We start from the raw sequence: 15,537 nt of genomic DNA on the forward strand, positions 1-15,537 counted from the left end.
AATAAACTCATACACAAGAGAATATATGGTGGCATGCCTGCCTTTATTGTGCTGCACAGATATTGCATTTTCTTACAAACTGAAGATTTGTGACAATTCTATAGTAAGCAAGTTTATCTGTGTCACTTTTTCCAACAGCATGTGCTCCCTCACTTCATGTCTGTGTCACATTTTGGTAATTCTCACAATATTCCAAAATTTTAAATTATTGTTAGGTTTGTTATAGTAATCTATAATCAGTGATCTTTAATGTTACTACTGTAACTGTTTTGGGGGTACCATGAACCAGGCCCATATAAGATGGCAAACTTGATGGATAAATTTGTATTGTGTTCTGACTTCTCCACTAGACCAATGGTTCGCCTGTCTTTCTCCCTCTCCTAGGGCCTCCCTATTCCCTAAGACAAAACAATATTGAAATTAGTCCAATTAATGATCATACAATAGCCTATAACTGTTCACATTAAAGGAAGAATTACATATAATTACATGTCTCTCACTTTAAATCAAAAGCTAGAAATGATTAAGCTTAGTGAAAAAGGCATAAATGCTGAAAGCTGAGATAGGCCAAAAGCTAGTCCTCTTGTGCCAAACAGTTAACCAAGTGGTTACTGGAAAAAAAATAGTTATTAAAGGAAATTAAAAGTGCTACTCCAGTGAACACATGAATAAGAAAGGAAAACAGCCTATTGTTGATATGGAAAAAGTTTTCGTGGTTTGGATAGAAGATCAAACCAGCCACAACATTCCTGTAAACCTAAACCTAATCCAGAGTAAGGCTGTAACTCTCTTTCATTCTATGTCAACTGAGAGAGGTGAGGAAGCTGCAGAAGAAAAGTCTGAAACTAGCAGAGGTTGGCTCATGAGGTTTAAGGATAGAGGCTGTCTTCATAACATAAAAGTGTAAGCTGAAACAGGAAGTACTGGTGTAGAAGCTGCAGCAATTTATCCAGATCTAGCCTAGATCACTGATGAAGCTGCCTACAATAAACAACACAAGAAAGCCATCTACTGGAAGAAGATGCCTTCTAGGACTTACATAGCTAGAAAGGAGAAATCAATGCCTCGCTTCAAAGGACAAGATGACTCTCTTCTTGAAGACTTAGGCAGCTGGTGATTTTAAATTGAATGCTTATTTGCCTAATTTACAAAAATCCTATGGCCCTTATGAATTATGTTAATTCAACCTCTGTGTGGACACTATAAATGGAACAATAAAACATGGATTAAAGTACATCTGTTTACAGCATGGTTTCCTGAATATTTTAAGCCCACTGTTGAGACATACTGCTCAGTAAATCAGTAAAAAAGATTCATTTCAAAATATGACTACTTATTAACAATGCTTCTGGTCATCCAAGAGCTCTGATGGAGATGTCCAAGAAGATCAATGTTATTTTCATACCTGCCAACTAAATGTTCATTCTGCAGCCAATGGATCAAGGACTAATTTTGACCTTTGAGTATTTTGATTTAAGAGGCCAGGTGTGGTACCTCATGCCTGTAATCCCAGCATTTTGGGAGGCTGAGACGGGAGGACTGATTGAGGTCAGGAATTTGAGACTAGCCTACACAACATAGTGAGATCTCATCTCTATTAAAAATAAAATTTAAAAAAAAATAGCTGGACATACTTGCATGTGCCTTTAGTCTCAGCTACTCAGGAGGCTGAGGTGGGAAGATCACTCGAGCTCAGTAACTCAAGGCTGCTGCAGTGAGCTATGATCACACCACTGCATTGCATCCTGGGTGAAACAGCAAGATCCTGTCTGGAAGAAAAAAAAGTAAAGAAATAGCTGCTATAGATAGTGATTCCTCTGATGGGTCTGGACAAAGCAAACTGAAAACCTTCTGGAAAGAATTCACCATTCTAGATGCCATTAAGAACATTCATGATTCAGGGAGGAGGTAAAAATATCCACATTAACAGGACTTTGAAAGAAGTTGATTAGAACCATCATGGATGACTAAGCAGTTCAAGACTTCAGTGGAAGAAGTAACTGTAGATGTGGTAGAAATAGGAAGACACCTAGAATTAGAAGTGGAGCTTGAGGATGTGACAGAATTGCTGCAATCTAATGATAAAACTTGAGTGGATGAGCAGTTACTTCTTATGGATGAGCAAAGAAAGTGGTTTCTTCACATGGAATCTATTCCTGGTGAAAATGCTATGAATATTGTTGAAAAGAAAACCAAGAATTTAGAATATTACATAAATTTAGTTCATAACACAGCAGCAGGCTTTGAGAGGATTGATTCTAATTTGAAAGAAGTTCTATCATGGATAAAATGCCATCAAACAGCAACACATGTTACAGAGAAATCTTTCATAAAAGGAAGAGTCAGTTGATGAGTAAACTTTACTGTTTGTTATCTTATTTTAAGAAATTGCCACAGCTACCCCAACCTTCAGCAATCACCACCCTGATTAGTCAGCAGCCATCAACATCAAGGTAAGATATCTCAGCAGTGAAAAGGTTATGACTCTCTGGCTTGAGCCCAGGAGTTTGAGGCCAACTTGGACAACATGACAAAACCTTGTCTCTACAAAATAAATAAAAAAATAAATACATACATACATATATACATACATACAATAAATACGAAAAATTAGCCAGGTGTGGTGGCGTGTGCCTGTAATCCCAGCTACTCAAGAGGATGAGGTGGGAGGATCCTTTGAGCCTGGGAGGTCAAGGCTGCAATGAGCTGAGATTGCGCCACTGCACTCTGGCCTGGACTAGAACCTATCTCAACAAAATAAAATATAAATAAATAAAAATAAATAAATAAATAAATAATAAATAGATTATGACTCTCTGAAGGCCCTGACGATCATTAGCAATTTTTTCTTCATCTTTTCTTTTAAGTTCAGTGGTACATATGCAGGATGAGCAGGTTTGTTGCATAGGTAAATGTGTGCTATAGTGGTTTACTGCACAGATCATCCTATCACCTAGGCATTAAGCCTGGCATCCATTAGCTATTCTTCCTGATGCTCTCCCTCCCCAGACCCAACTAACAGGCCCCAGTGTTTGTTGTTCCCCTCTATGGGTCCATGTGTTATCATCATTCAGCTCCCAATTATAAGTGAGAACATGCAGTGTTTGGTTTTCTGTTCCTGTGTTACTTTGCTGACGATAATGACTTCCAACTTTATCCATGTCCCTGCAAAGGACATGATCTTCTTCGTTTTTGTGGCTGCAGAGTATTCCATGGATGTATATGTACCACATTTTCTTTATCCAGTCTCTCATTGATGGGCATTTGGGGTGACTCTATGTCTTTGCTATTGTGAATAGTGCTGCAATGAATATAGACATGCATGTGTCTTTATGATAGAATAATTTATATTCATTTGAGTATATACCCAGTAATGAGATTGCTGAGTCAAATAGTATTTCTGCCTCTAGGGTTCTGAGGAATTGCCACACTGTCTTCCACAGTGGTTGAACTAATATACACTCCCACCAACAGTGTGAAAGTGTTCCTTTTTCTCCATAACCTCAGCAGTGGTTTTTTTTTACTTTTAATAATAGTCATTCTGACTGGTGTGAGATGCTATCTCATTATGGTTTTGGTTTGCATTTCTCTAATAATCAGTGATGTTGTGCTTTTTTTCATGTTTGTTCACCTCATGTATGTCTTCTTTTGAGAAGTGTCTGTTCATGCCCATTGCCCACTTTTTAATGGGGTTTGTTTTTGTCTTGTAAACTTGTTTAAGTTCATTGTAGACTCTGGATATTAGACCTTTGATGAATAGATTGTAAACATTTTCTCCCATTCTGTAGGTTGTCTGTTTACTCTGATGATATTTTCTTTTGCTGTGCAGAAGCTCCTTAGTTTAATTAGATCCTATTTGTCCAGTTTTGCTTTTGTGGCAATTGCTTTTGGTATTTTCATCATGAAATCTTTCCCTGTGCCTATGTCCTGAATGGTATTGCCTTGATTTTCTTCTAGGGTTTTTATAGTTTTGGATTTTACATTTAAGTCTTTAATTCATCTTCGGTTAGTTTTTGTATATGGTGTAAGGAAGGGGTCCAGTTTTAATTTTCTGCATATGGCTAACCATTTCTCCCAGCACTATTTATTAAACAGGGAATCCTTTCTCCATTGCTGGGTTTTTGTTTTGTTTTGTTTTGTTTTTTAGGTTTTTCAAAGATCAGATGATTGTAGGTGTGCAGTCTTATTTCTGAGTTCTCCATTTTGTTCCATTGGTCTATGTGTCTGTTTTTGTACCAGATCATTAGCAATTTTTAGCAATGAGGTATCTTTCAATAAATGTATGTATATCATTTTTAAGACATAATGCTTTTGCACACTTAACAGGCTGTAGTGTAAACATGACTTTTGTATGCATTGAGAAACAAAAAATTTATATGACTTGATTTAATTCAATATCCATTGTCTTGCAGCAGTTTGAAACTGAATCTGCAGTATCTCTGAGATATGTCTATACAAAAAAAGAACTATTTCATAAAATTATTAAAGGAGTTCAAATATGATAAACACAAACATTTTAAAAAATGAAACTGCATACCTAATTTAGACCTTAATCTTGAAAGGGCAAGTAATAGCTATTGTACCTTATAGAAGATTATGCTCAAATATGGCAGAATTAGTAAAATAGATACCATCAATATTTTACATGTAAAATACCATGCACATATTCATCAAAGAAGAAATTACACATAATGCTCAAAGAAAGTAATCAGGATCACATCTAGGATATCACATTACATTAGTTTTATGTCTCCTTATGTGCCTGTTAGTTTTGATAGTTTCTCAGACTTTATTTTTATTTTTATTTTGAGACAGAGTATCCCTCTGTTGCCTAGCTGGAGTGCAGTGGAACAGTCACAGCTTACTGCATCCTTTGCCTCCAGGGACAAGTGATCCTCCCACCTCAGCCTCCCAAGTATCTGAGATCACTGGCATGTGCCACTATGCCAGCTCTTTTTTTTGTGGAGATGAGGTTTCACCATGTTGCCAAGGCTGACCTTGAATTCCTGGGCTCAAGCAATCTGCCCACCTTTGCTTCCCAAGTGCTTGGAGTATAGACGCGAGCCATCACACTCAGCAGACTTTCCTTGTTTTTAATGACCTAGGTAGTTTGAGAAATATTGGTTAAATATTTGTAGAATGTCCCTCAATTGGAATTTTTGTGTTTTTCTCAAGTTTACACATGGGGTAATGTGTTTTAGGGAGGATGATCACATAGGTAACATGCCAGTCTTTGTAGTACATTGTGGTAAAGATACATACACAAATATGACTTATCACTGTTGATAATGTTAATTGACCACCTGGCTTGAGCTAGTGTTTATCAGGTTTATCCACTGCAAATTTATTTTTTTTCTCTCCCTTTCCATATTGCACTTTGTGGAATAAATCACTGTATATAACACATACTTAATGAGTATGAAGTTACGTGGCTCTTCCTTAAGAAAATAACTATTTAAAAATATATTTGTAATTCTTCTGTATGAGAGATTTGTCTGTTTTTCATTTATGTGTTTGCTTAATCATTTTATATCAAAATTGACTCATGGATAGTTATTTTTACTTTGGTTTGTAATCCAATAATATTTCACATTGTTGCGCAAATTTGCCATTGGGTGTTCTTCAGTTAGCTCATGCATCCCTTTGTCATTCCCCTCATCGTTGGGACATTTTTTTCTTTAAACCCTTTTTTACTTTTTGATAGAACAAGATGCTGTGTTCATCTTGTATATTTCATGTCCCAGCTCTAGATTCAACCATTTCTCCATGCATCCCAAGTTTTTTTTATTAGAGAATGATATTAGACCCAAAGATCTGGGTGCTAGTTGTGCTCATTGTTAATAGGGTGCCATTACTTCTATGCCCTCTCAACTGAAAGAGCAAGTCAATATATGTTTGTATGTTTACATATCTATAAATCTAGATTCAGCATATGTGTCTGCATTAAGCAAATGAAGAGTGCATACTGATGTGTCCAATTCTATTCCATTTCCACATGGACCACTTCAGTGGGTCCACTCTCTTGCTTATCTATAACCTTCTACTCCAACAGTGAGAAACTTGGCTCCTACTATCTGCCATACATTTCCTTAAATGTCCAATTTCAGTCTATCTGTATTGTGTTTCAGAATTGTTAACCTGCAGGTCAATCGAGAATAACTGTATGAATTAGAGTATAGCACTTAGGTACGGTTCTTTTTACCTGTAAGAAAAGAAACTTTACTCCAGTCTCCATTAATTTCCAAAATCTTACATCAGTGTCTTTTTCTCTTTTCCCTTTCAATAAGGTTGGTTCATACATTTGTAATATATTTACTAATAGATTTCTTTATAACATTCTGCATCTCACCCTGGGATTTCTGGACACTTAAATTATTTTGTAAAATTTGCATGCATTGAAGATTTTTGTGCTGTTTTTCACAATATTCTTTGTGCTATAAAATTCACCCAATTTATGTGTAGAAATTAATGTCATTTATTTACAAAGTTATCTAATCATCATGACTTTTACCTCTCACGATGGCAACAGTAGGAAGAAAGTTGAAGTTCCCTGGGTCATGAGGATACATTATGCTTTAACCTGATCTATGTAGCTAACTTCTACTTAATAAAAAAGGACTTTTAGACAATGCTCAACTTTAGGCTCTGGTTCATCATAGAACACCCAATTTTGATGGACAGCGCAAATCACATGGTCATTTATCCCATGGTTGGCCATTCAGTCTTGTGCATATTTTAATAACAACATAAGAACTGTTTTTCAAAGGAAAGGTAGTTATTTGCTAAAGAATAAGTTTGCTTCAAAACTTTGTGGGACTTCAGTATGATTTTCTTATTGTGGATTGCTATAGGCTCCGATCAGCCAGAAGCATTTTGAGCATCACTGAATTTGCTGCATTATAAGGGTCTTGTGTAGAGCAACTTGCTCTGCATCTTGAACAACTGGAGAACAGCACACCCAAGGTAGTGTAAAATGCCTTCTAAATTAAAAGCAAAACAAAAAATGCTGTGTGGTTTGAGGTAAACCTCCTTAAGAACTTTAGGATGTGCATGCTGCAGAAATCTATTACTTAGAGGAGCACTAGATTCATGGCTAAGCTTTGGAGAGGACAGTAATCTGTGAATAGTGAAAAGGAGTGATAAATGCACAGTAGTGTTAGCCAACGTAGCAGTGAAGTTAGAATAAATCCAGCTTTTGAGGAGGTGAAAAAGTACAGGAGGTAGTCTTCGGGAAGAGTCTATTATACATATGTATTTAGGTAGAGAGAGAAAAAAAATCCTTACTATTTAAATTAGGCTAAGATGAACTATTTAAATTTTCTCATGCAGTTTCAGAGACAAGTATTTTGAGAGTGAAGGTGAAAAGCTAAAAAAGAATAGGATCCTTGCCCTTGTTTCCCAAGAGTACATGGAATATAAAAAAGGTATTCACAAGCATGAGAAATAATTTTAAAAGATAGTCCTTTAATATCAAATAATTGTCTCTCAAAAATATACCCTTCATTTTGGAATTTTAATTGCATATGCTTGTATACCTATTGGTGGATGTCTCTCTATTTGCATTTTTTTGGGTTAAAATCTCAAATTTATGCTTCCTCTAACTGTTAAAAACAAGGAGCTCACAAACTTCATCAATGTTTGTTAACAACAAGAAGAAATCTCTCTAAAGTTTACTATAGACCCTACTATGGAGAATCAAACATGGACACCTGGAGATACCTGGACAAGGTAGTAAGAAATTAGGTAATAGGGTCACAATAGCCAATACTATGTCCTATCTGATTTCAGGTAAGGAGACCGAATAATTTAGACAGTGTTATTTTTGTCTGGTAGTTAAAAACTTTCTGTCAGAGCAAAGATGAATGTAGCTATTTCTTTTTCCACCTTGTAAATATATCAAGCTTTTGAAAATTCATTTTCTAGTCAAATTGTTACATTAATCCATGATATGCTAACATCTCTGTGCATTTTAAAAGCAACTTTCTGCTTTGTCTCTAATGAGGAGAATTCCAGGAATGTCCCTAAGGAAAGATATGTTTAGCAGGTGGGACCTCTTGGTATTTCTCAGGTCATACCACCTACTCATATGGCCAGTCTTAGGAGCCACTGAAATCTAACCGAGGTATGTTTTCCTAGGTGTAACTCTGGAGCTAAGGAACAGAAAAACACTTCTCTCTTAAAATGACTTTTCCCTGATTATTTGTCAGGGACTGCATGCTGTCCTTCAAACTATAAGGTTGGTGCAAAAGTAATTGTAGTTTTTGCTGTTACTTTTAATGGCAAAAATCACAACCACTTTTGCACCAACCTAATACAGTTTGGGCCAAAGTAGAGATGAAGATGAGGGCCAAGAAGTAACTTAAAACAGATGCTATAGCTATAATCCTGTGTTTTTTACTAGTCAAGTACTTCATGGAATTTTCTACAGTTTGTTTTATCAACAATAGGAGTAACAACACCTTATATTTATGCATGCCTTTATAATATTCAAAGCATATTTACATGCATTATCTCATATGAACTTCACAATATGTGAAGTTCTGGAAAATATGTATATGTATGTGTTTATATATGTACATATGCACATATATACATACATATACACATATGTAACTGATGTTTGTATATCACTTCACATTTAACGATAAATATGACAAACATTTATCAAATGAAAACTTTATAAGGTGACAAACAGTATCACATTTAACCTTCACAAAATCCCTATCAGAGATATAGAAAATGTATTACTAAATATCCATTTTTTACAGATAAGGAAGAAAATTTTGGAGAAGTCAACTGTCTTGCTCAAGACACTACAGTCAATAAGCAAAAGAGACTGAATTTAACTCGACTTCAGATTTCTCATGTAGTTTGGATCCCACTAGACTAGCTATTTAACTGAAGAGAGTTCAATAACCCCAGTGCTCAAGTTGCACTCCACAGTAATTAAATAGGAATGTTTGGGGGTGGGACTCAGGCAGCAGTATTTTTTTTTTTAAGATCCTCAGATGATTCCAAAATTTGGGAGTATGCAAACTACTAAACTAGTCTTTTTTCTAAGGTGCCATTAACATAACTTCTCATTTGCTTTTTACCATGAATTTTATTCACAGAAGCTGTGAATGGTATCTCTAAACATATAAAGTTAAACGTGATTAGTAGGTTTTTATCAATGAAATCACATATGCTAGAAACGTGAAAAATAAATCGGCATTTATAAGTACTATAAGAGGAAAGATTAAATGCTTACCTTTCTAGTTTTGACAACCTATTAAGAAAAAACAGACAAAACACAAATATGAATTCCTGAGAAATATTTTTAAGCGAAAATTCCTGTTTATTCCTTTTGGGAGCTACTTGCAAAGTTAGCCTACTTATCTCATTCTCTTATTATCATCTCTACTCCTTTTCTGTTTTTTTCCAAAGGGAATTTTGCTAATAAGATCAAAGGAAAACAAGCAACTTTTGCTATCAGTGGATATGAAAGAAGGTCATAGATACCCAGGAAGCCACTCTATGCTTTTTATAAACTAGGAGTCCAGGAATCCAGGTCTAATTTGGCAGGATTTTCTGTGCCCAGTAGACCAAGAGAATCCAATTCAGAATACTCCAGGAAGTCTGCCCTTATTGGAACCAGAAACTAGTATGATAATGCTTTTGAGGTAGTCCAAGTGGAAAACTCAGTCAAATGTTCAGGTTGCCCATCAGGTACAGGTTTGTTATCAACAACTACCTTCAAAGCTTCTGTCTCTAGTCAAAGAAGTAAGTGTACTTTAAAAGCAATAGTAAAAATAAAAAAACCTCCTTTTTAATGGTTCTGGGCAGGTAGACTCTTTGAAAGAGCCAGAAATTTGTGGCAATGAGGATAAGATTCAGTGAGTGCAACTAGAGTAGTTCAGTATCTCACAAAGTCAACCAGAGTGTAATCCCTTAGAGCAAGAATGCAATTGAGAACTTACTCATTTCTAGTTGATTCCTCAGATTAATTGGTCATGGAACTTCTAAAAAGTTTGAAAATAGCTGTGAGAACCACCAGATGGTTTGTGAAAAATATCTCCCTGGCATATTAACTACTTTCAATAGAGTGGGCATTTTTCTTTTTCTCTTTCCTTTACCTTCTTTGCTTTTTTTCTTTTTAGAAAATTTGAGCATGTCAGTTTCATTCTTTTAAGTACAAGTGGTAACATTTCAGTATTTAAAAAAAACACCCCTGTGTCAGGGACAGGCATTGCCCAGCAAATTCAATATGTGAAAGCTTACTGTACTAGCAGACTTATGTAATACTGTCCTTGTGGTCTATGTTAGGATGACCTATAAAGCTGCCTGCTTTTCATTGTGGTACAACTAAATTCATTTGAATGTGATCCACGATAAATTGGTTTTATACCATATTCTGCTCAGGATGAGTAGGGATTATAGAATTGGCACTGGATTCAGAGTCAGAAAATATTTTATTTTCTTGGCTCTGATTTTACATGTGCAATTTAAATTCTCTATGTTTCAATTTTCTCATTTATTTTTAAATGGACATGAATATACTTTTCTCTGACATACTGCCAGAGGTTAATCAAGGGTCAAATATGAAAGTTCTTTGCCAAAAAATAAAGTTCGAGGTATTATCTTTCACGTAAATCTTTCAAAAAGTGCACTTTCACCTCTGTTTAAAAAGGTAGAAAGTGTCAGCTATTGCCTATGTCATGCTTGTGAAACAGTGGTGTGCATACCTTAGGAGAAACTACGTGGCATGCTGTAGTGCCACAACATGAGCACAGGAATTTTCACACAGTGTCAACATCACATTAATATACAGGTGAAAGTTTTATACTTTGATAAATAATACTAATATCTTGTATTAATCATGAACACACAAATTTCTCCTGAGTTTTAACAATAACACAAAAACATTCAGTATTTTGGCAAGTGGCAAGCAGCTTCAATAATACCTTGAGAACACTGAGGCATATTTATTTATGTTCTTCTCTGCTACTCAGGATAGTTAAGCAGAACATTTTGAGAAGCCCTAGTCCTGTATCAAAGTATCAAACTCTTCTGATTCATATATGAGCCTTCCATAATACTGGATCTAATTGTCTATTGACTCTCTTTTCCACTACACCCTATGTCTCAATTGAGGTTCTGATTGGTATATCTCCTTTAACCCATTGCAGAATGACTTTGAGGAGGTATTATGTATTTTATAAACAGTTCAGGCTGGGCATAGTGGCTCATGCCTGTAATCCCAGCACTTTGGGAGGCTGAGGTGGGTGGATCACCTGAGGTCAAGAGTTCGAGACCAGCCTGACCAATATGGTGAAACCTTGTCTCTACTAAAAATACAAAAATTAGCCGGGTGTGGTGGCACGTGCCTGTCATCCCAGCTACTCTGGAGGCTGAGACAGGAGAATTGCTTGAACCAGAGAAGTGGAAGTTGTAGTAAGCCAAGATCACACCACTGCACTCCAGCCTGGGTGACAGAGCAAGACTCTGTCTCAAAAAAATAAATTAATAAATAAATAAACAGTTCATTCCATAATATACTAGCTTGCTTCCCTGTATTAAACTTTATTTATCACCAGGTACCTAGAAGAGGGAAATAAGCATATTTAGTGTGTGTATGGGAGGGGAGGCAAGCACATGAAAACTGAAAGATTGAGATGACTTTAGTTGCTCAGCTCCTCTACTTTTCCACCCTTGGATCCATGGTACAAGTTTTAAGGTCTGAGCATCCTTTTCTTCATGGTGAAAGTTTTCCATATTAGATGATTATAACATGAATCTTCTTATACCATGGCTTATCTGTGAGCATTCTCACCTTCCCTATAAATTAATTTTTTTTAAAAAGTTGTAAGGGTACAGATGAGTGTCAGGAAAGCTTATTAACAAGATTGATGTTCATCCATGTTGTTATATATATATATAAGTACTTCCTTAATATTGCTAAATAGTATTTAATCATATTGATATACATTAATTTACTTGTTTGCCTATTGATGGACATTTGGATTGATCCAATTATTGGACAATTATTAATAAAAACTGCAATGAATATTCATGATAAAGTCTGTGGGACCATATGGTTTCATTACTCTTGGGTATGTTGCCGGAAGTCAGGGACCCCGAACGGAGGGACCGGCTGAAGCCATGGCAGAAGAACATAAATTGTGAAGATTTCATGCACACTTATTAGTTCCCCAAATTAATACTTTTATAATTTCTTACACCCGTCTTTACTGCAATCTCTAAACATAAATTGTGAAGATTTCATGGACACTTACCACTTCCCCAATCAATACCCTTCTGATTTCCTATGCCTGTCTTTAATCTCTTAATCCTGTCATTTTTGTAAGCTGAGGATGAATGTCACCTCAGGACCCTGTGTGATAATTGTGTTAACTGCACAAATTGTTTAAACAATATGAAATCTGGGCACCTTGAAAAAAGAACAGGATAACAGCAATGTTCAAGGAAAAAGGGAGATAACCTTAAACTCTGGCTGCCTGTGGGCCAGGCAGAACAGAGCCATATTTCTCTGCTTTCAAAAGCAAATAGGAGAAATATTGCTGAATTCTTTTTCTCAGCAAGGAACATCCTTGAGAAAGAGAATGCATCCCTAAGGGGAGGCCTCTGAAATGGCCGCTTTGGGGACGGCTGTCTTTTACAATCATAGATAAGGGATGAAATAAGCCCCAGTCTCCCTTAGTGCTCCCAGGCTTATTAGGATGAGGAAATTCCTGCCTAATAAATTTTAGTCAGACCGGTTGTCTGCTCTCAAACCCTGTCTCCTGATAAGATGTTATCATTGACAATGCATGCCAGAAACTTCATTAGCAATTTTAATTTTGCCCTGGTCCTGTGGTCCTGTCATCTTGCCCTGCCTCCATTTGCCTTGTGATATTTTATTACCTTGTGAAGCATGTGATCTCTTGACCCACACCCTATTTGTACACTCCCTCCCCTTTTGAAAATCACTAATAAAAACTTGCTGGTTTTGCGGCTTGGGGGGCATCACGGAACCTGCCAACATGCGATGTCTCCCCCAGACACCCAGCTTTAAAATTTCTCTCTTTTGTACTCTTTCCATTTATTTCTCAGACTGGCTGACTCTTAGGGAAAATAGAAAAGAACCTACGTGAAATATCAGGGGTGAATTTCCCCCAACAGGGTAAATAAAGCAGAACTGATGGTCAAATTGCAAGTTTATGTATAACTTTTAAAGAAAGTTCCCAACAATTTTCCAAAGTAGGTTTTACCATTTTGCATTCTGATCACCAATGTATGAGAGTTCCAGCTGCTCCACGTATGTACCAACACTGAGTGATATCAGCCTTTTTTTTTTTTTGAGACAGAGTTTCACTCTATTGACCAGGCTGGAGTGCAATGGCATGATCTTGGCTCACTATAACCTCCACCTCCCGGGTTCAAGTGATTCTCCAGCCTCAGCCTCCTGAGTAGCTGGGATTACAGGCATGGGCCACCACTCCCAGCTAATTTTTGGATTTTTAGTAGAGATGGGGTTTTACCACATTGGTCAGGCTGGTCTCGAACTCCTGACCTTGTGATCCACCCACCTCGGCCCTCCAAAGTGCTGGGATTACAGGCATGAGCCACAGCACCCAGCCAATATCGACCTTTTTAATTCTAATTTTTTGGTCATTTTGCAGTGGTATCTTCCTGCAATTTTAGTTTGTATTTTTTTGGTGATAAAATTGAGCATCTTTTAATGTACTTATTAATCATTTATATATGCTCTTTTGTGAAGTCACTGTACACATTTTGTGTACTTTTAATGGACCTGTTTGCCTTCTTATTAGCAAGTTATAAGGTGTATGTGTATATGTTGAAAATATTAGCTCTAGATCTGTAATTTGCAGAATTATCTCAGGTCTGTATTCATAGAAGATATAGTGATGTCATCTCTTTCGTTTTTGATAGTTACTATTTGCTTCTTCTCTGTTTTGTCTTGGTCAATCTGGCTAGCAGTTTATTAACTTTATCAATCTTATAAAATAACTTTTTTTTATCAATTTCCTCTGTTGATTTCCTATTTTCAATTTCAGTTATTTTTACTTGTATCTTAATTGTTTCAATTCTTTTAGCAAGCTTTAGGCATATTTCATTTGGATTTTGCCAGTTTGTTCAGTTGGAAGTTTAGATTTTTTATGTGCTTCCAATTTCACCCTCTCACCTTTGAACTTTGCTGTCATATATTCTATTTTCCACATATACTATAAACACATATTCGAAGGCTCTAATTTTGCTTAGAAAGTGCAAATACCTTTTGGAGAAATTAAAAATAAAAATCAAATATATATATTTTAACTTTCATTTGTATAATTTTCATTGTCATTGCTCTTCATTTATTTACTTATATTTAAGTTTCTCTTTGGGGTACTTATTTATTTATTTATTTTGCAAAGCCCTAGAAACTGTGGGGTATTTTTTTTTTCCTGACAGAATTTTTAAAAAATATGTCTCATTAGACAGACTCATTGGTCATAAGTTCTCTAAGCAGTATTTTTCTCTGGAAAAAAAAAGGTTTTTTTCTTTATTTTTAAATATATTTTTATTGATAATAGAATTCTGGGCTTATAAAGTTTTTTTAAAGCACTTTAATGTTACCAATTCATTATCTTCTGGTTGATTGTATATTATCTAACAAGAAGACTGCTGTATTTCTTCTTTTATTTTCGTTTTTATTTTTTTGAGACAGGGTCTTACTCTATCACCCAGACTGGAGTGCAGTGGCCCGATGTCAGCTCACTGCAACCTCCACCTCCCAGGCTCAAGCGATTCTCCTGCCTCAGCCTCCCGAGTAGCTGGGATTACAGATGTGAGTCACTACCACCGGCTAATTTTTATATTTTTAGTAGAGACTGGGTTTTACCATGTTGCCCAGGCCGGTCTTGAACTCAAATGATCCACCCGCCTCGGCCTCCAAAAGTGCTGGGATTACAGGTGTGAGCTACCGTGCCTGGCTTGAACTTCATATAATTGTTCTTCTATACATAATACACCTTTTTCTTCTGGCTGCCTTGTTTTATTCTTTGGCTTTTGGCACTTTTAATATGTTGCACCTAATATTTTTTTTCTTTTCTTAATTCCTGTTCTCCAAGTTTTTGGTTTTGTGATCTAATTTATTACATAAAAAATTCAACTATTCCTTAAAATGTTTTTTAAATATTTAAAAATATACTTTGCCCTTCTTCTCTTTCTAGTATCCCAATTACACATCCGTTAGACTGTTTGATGCTGTCCCATCGCATTGGATTCTCTGTCATTCTCTCTCTCTCTCTCTCTCTCTCTCCTCTTTGTGTCTTAGTTTGGGTTATCCTTTTTGACCTACCTTGACCTTTACTAATATTTTCTTCAGCTATGTTGAGTATACTCATGGATCCATTGAAGGCATTCCTCAGCTCTGTTACTATGTTTCTATTTTTTTTCTAGCATTACTATTTTATTCTTTCTTATACTTTTCATCTCTTCAAAATACCTCATCTGTTCATGAAAGATGTCCACCTTTTCCTCTAGAGCCTTTAA

The 15,537-nt window shown here is 36.0% G+C and overlaps 1 non-coding gene across 2 annotated transcripts in view; it reads left to right on the plus strand.

Moving 5' to 3' along the window:
• RNPC3-DT (RNPC3 divergent transcript) overlaps nt 1–15,537 on the plus strand; it is a 114,705-nt gene that overhangs the window by 82,087 nt on the left and 17,081 nt on the right. The window lies entirely within an intron of this gene.

This window comes from Gorilla gorilla, chromosome 1 (genome assembly GCF_029281585.2).
Source record: "Gorilla gorilla gorilla isolate KB3781 chromosome 1, NHGRI_mGorGor1-v2.1_pri, whole genome shotgun sequence".
Classification (NCBI taxonomy): domain Eukaryota; kingdom Metazoa; phylum Chordata; class Mammalia; order Primates; family Hominidae; genus Gorilla; species Gorilla gorilla.